Raw genomic sequence first — 4679 nt, 5'->3', positions numbered from 1 at the left:
CACACCCCCCAGGGCCACGCCTCAACCCTTCCTGCTCCCCAGCTCTTGTGTTCACCCCTCCCCACCCCCCCCCCACCACCAGCACAGTAAACGAACAGTTGCAGAAAGAAAATAATAGCAAATATAAATAATAACAAAATGAGAGAAAAGAGGAATAATGTGAATATTATGACCAATATAGTACAACCCATCCTCCTGTTTAGGCAGTACCTACTGCCTAAACAGTATATCGCTTCTTTTTCCTCTATCTTCTACTTTTGGCATATTTAACGCCTCTAACCTCTCCTCGTAACTCTTGTCCTTTAGTTCTGGGAGCCACTTAGTGACATGTCTTTGCACCTTTTCCAGTTTGTTGATGTGCTTCTTAAGATATGGGCACCACACAACCGCTGCATATTCTAGCTTTGGCCTAGCAAAAGTCGTGAACAATTTCTTTAATATTTCGCCATCCATGTATTTAACAGCAATTCTGAAGTTAGAAAGCGTAGCATAGGCTCCTCGCACAACGTTCTTTATATGGTCCTCAGGTGATAGTTTTCTATCTAGAACCACCTCTAGATCTCCTTCTTTGTCAAAAGTCTTTACAGATTTTCCACATAATTTATAGGTTGTGTGGGGGTCTATGTTCTCCTATTCCACATTCCATAACATGGCATTTATGCATTAAATTCGATTTGCCATGTGGTGCTCCATATACTTATTTTGTCCAGGTCTTCTTGAAGGGCATTACAATCATCTAAGTTTCTTATCCTTCCTATTATCTTAGCATCATCAGCAAACATGTTCATATAATTCTTTATTCCATCTGGCAGATCATTTATGTAGACAATGAACATCACTGGTGCAAGAACTGAACCCTGTGATCCTCCACTTGTGATATTTCTCCAGTCCGATATATTGCCTCTGATTACTGCCCTCATTTTTCTATCAGTTAGAAAATTTTTCAACTATATTAGCACCTTACCTGTCACCCCTCCAATATTTTACAGTTTATAGAATAACCTCTTGTGGAACTCTGTCGAAAACCTTTTTTAGATCCAGATAGATGCATTCCACCCACCATCTCTTTCCTGTAATATCTCTGTTGCTCGATCATAGACACTGAGTAAATTCGTTATACAGGATCTTCCAGATCGAAAACCATACTGTCTGTCTGATATTATATAGTTTCTCTCAAAGTGTTTTAACCATTTAGTTTTGATTTTTTTTTCCAATATTTTGACTATTACACATGTCAACTATACAGGGGTCAGATTTACAAAGCAGTTATGCAAGCACATACGAACCTGTACTTCTTTTCTCAACCTTTGGCGACTTTGCTTACAGTAATTAAACAGTTGCCGAGCTCTGAAGCACCAGGAGGCTGTTTATAACCATAACAACAATTGATTGGGAAAGTTTCATACTTGTCAGCTGTTAAATAAATGTAAACAAAGCCGTCAAAGATTGAGGAAAGATGTACACGTTCGTAAGTACTTGCGTAACTGCTTCGTGAATCTGGCTCCAGATCTATAATTGAGGGGGTCATCTTTGAGGTAGCCTTTTTCTACACATCTGCTATGACTCCTGTACACAGGGGCATCTGAAAAATCAACTGAAGTGGAATAGTGAGCTCAGATGCACATTCTCGCAGAACCCATGGTGATACTCCATTTGGGCCAACTACCTTGTTCTTTCTTATCTCCAAGAGCATTTGTTTCACTTCGTCTCTAGACACCTCTATCCGCTCTATGTTGTTCTCTGGAATTCTTATTGTGTCGGGTTCTCTGAAGATTTCATTTTGTACAAACACACTTTGGAACTTTTCGTTTAATGTTTCACACATTTCATTTTCATTTTCCGTGAATCTGTTTCCCATTTTCAACCTTTGAATATTATCCTTTATCTGCAGCTTGCTTTTAATGAATTTATAGAAAAGGCCTAAATCTGATTTACATTTGTCTGCTATATCATTCTCAAAGTTTCTCTCTGCCTCTCTCCTCACTATCGTGTAGTTGTTTCTCTCATCTTTGTATCGCTGGTATGTTTTGGGATTTGGCCTCTTCCTATAATGATTCCCCGTTTGTGTCTTTTGAACTCTGGCCCTCTCGCATTTTCGGTTGAAACAACCCCATTTCCTTGGTCTACATCTCTGTTTTGGTATGAATGTCATCCCTCGCCTAACATAGAGTTAGGCAAGGATCTGCAACTGGAAACTTTATTGACAAGTCACATAGAGGAAGTTAATAAAGAACTAGAAAAGTATAAAGAAGAAATAAGAGACACGCACAAGTTGTAAAAGAGAAAGGGACGATTAAGGAAGTGTATTTGGAAGTCAAAACCAGAAATGACGAACAAGAAGCAGAAATTAGGCAAGCAATTAAGAAAGAACTGATAACCAACAGTAAATTAGTACAAAACACCGCAGATAGAAGTAAGTCCATAATAATCTTTGGATGTTTAGAGAAGGAAATTTCATCTAGGGTGGACAGAACATCAGAAGAGATGAAAATCATAGAAAAAAATAGTAAGATTAGGAGAAGGCCTAAATTCCATGGAACATGTCAGTGATTTTAGGATAGAAAAATATGAGAAAGACAAGATCGGCCCTTTAAGGGTGACGTTTAATGGAGTGAAACATATATTGGAAGTGCTTAGAAATGCCAGAAAATTGCAATATGATGAGGATGGCAAACTTTGATCAATAAGACAAGACCTCTCAAAGGAGGTCAGAGAAAAGCTGAAAATGAACCTCATTGAAGCGAAACGTCTAAATGGGGATAGAAATGAAGATGAAGCCCTCATATGGATCCCGCAGCCTGGATTTGTTCATTTGATGTATCATGCTATTGTGATTTCTGTGAGTTTTGAAGTAAGGACGAAGAGGAAGAACAGCTTGTTGACAGAGCTCGGGTGCATGGGGAAATTGTGTAAAACCCTGGTTTGTGTCTCAGAGAGGCTGCAGGACCCATGTAACGGCAGTAGCACTCCTGGTTGCAATTATTTTTACCATGTCGTGGCACAATCGGCTAAGGTGCGTCTGGGATCCTCTCGGACGTAGGTTCGAAACCTCATCACGGCCCTTGTGGATTTGTTCATTTGATGTATCACGCTGTTGTGATTTCTGTGTGTAACAGAGACGAAACTTGAAGAAAATATTTAAATGAGTTCGTATTCCCAAGGGACTACTTAGTTTGGAGATGTGACAGGACAACTAGGAAGGGGGGAGGGAGAGTGGCTGTGCTGGTGAAAGAACACCTTAAGGTAAGAGAGTTAATAATTGAAAATCCTCGAGATGTTGACATAATGGCATTACAAATCTGGAATCAGGATGATACAGGTAGATTTGTAAAACTCATTTTAGAGACATTCATGTATCAACACGTCAAGCAGGCCACAAGAATGAGGGAAGCGGATGTTCCGTCAGTACTGGATCTAATATTCACCAGGAAAGAAGAGGTGTTAACATCCAGTACCTTCCTCCCTTTGGAAAGAGTGATCATGTCCTGTTGGATATTAAATATGCTTTGCGATATAATCTAGTAGAGAATGGGGACATTAAAACAGTTGGTAAACGCGATTTCAAGAGAGGACACTATGGGGAAGGGAAGGGGGAAGGGAAGAGAACTATCAGGGGGGAAAGCGCCAAGCCATCACGACTATACAGCACTTGGAAGGGGGTTAGGATACGGATTTGGGATGGGACGGAGGGGAGTCACCCCTCACAGTGACTCACTGTCTTCTGTTACTTAGGTACTCCCTTATCCAATGGAGTACCTTTCCTTTCATTCCTGCCTGCACCTCCAGCTTTCGCACTAGTCTCTGGTGTGGCACTGTGTCAAACGTTTTCAGGCAATCCAAAAAGATGCAGTCTGCCCACCCCTCTCGTTCTTGTCTAATTCTTGTTGCCTGATAGTATAATTCAATTAATCCTGTGAGGCATGACTTGCCATTTCTTAACCATGTTCGTGTAGTGTCACAAAGTTCTTTCGCTCCAGATGTTCCACTAGCTTTTTTCGTACAATTTTCTCCATTAGCTTGCATGGTATGCAAGTTAGAGACACTGGCCTGTAGTTCAGTGCCTCCTGTCTATCCCCCTTCTTGTATATCGGGACTATGTTTGCCGTCTTCCATATTTTGGGTAGTCACCTGTTACCAGTAATTTGTTATACACCATGGAGAGTGGTAGGTACAGTGCTTCTGCTCCTTTCTTTAGTATCCATGGCAATATTCCATTCGGGCCTATGGACTTTGTCACATCCAACTCTAGCAAAAGCTTCCTTACATCCCCACTGGTAATCTCAAATTCCTCTAGTGGTGCCTGGTTAACTATTCCTTCTTTTATCTCTTGAACTTCTCCTTGCTCTAATGTGAAGATTTACTGGAATTTCATAGAGTTCCTCGCACCTTTCTTTGTCCTTTGTAGTAAATCTGTCTGCCCCTATTCTCAGTTTCATTACCTATTCCTTCCCTGTTGTCTTTCTCCTGATTTCGCTGTGCAGCAATTTGGGTTGAGTCTTAGCTTTGCTTGCTATGTCGTTTTCATATTTCCCTTCTGCCTCTCTTCTCACCCTGACGAATTCATTCCTGACTCCCTGGTGTTCTTCTCTGCTCTCAAGTGTCCTGTTATTTCTATAGCTTCTCCATGTTGTTTTGCTTTGTTGCTTAGCTAGCTTACATCTCTGATTAAACCATGGGTT

General features: G+C 40.7%; 1 protein-coding gene across 1 annotated transcript in view; it reads right to left on the bottom strand.

Moving 5' to 3' along the window:
* LOC123762808 (type-2 ice-structuring protein-like) overlaps positions 1–4679 on the bottom strand; it is a 173567-nt gene that overhangs the window by 68552 nt on the left and 100336 nt on the right. The gene's annotated exons all lie outside the window — the stretch shown is intronic.

The sequence above is a fragment of the Procambarus clarkii genome, chromosome 27 (genome assembly GCF_040958095.1).
Source record: "Procambarus clarkii isolate CNS0578487 chromosome 27, FALCON_Pclarkii_2.0, whole genome shotgun sequence".
Classification (NCBI taxonomy): domain Eukaryota; kingdom Metazoa; phylum Arthropoda; class Malacostraca; order Decapoda; family Cambaridae; genus Procambarus; species Procambarus clarkii.
Note: the sequence above shows the minus strand (reverse complement) of the source record. Positions and strands in the feature narration are given on the sequence as shown.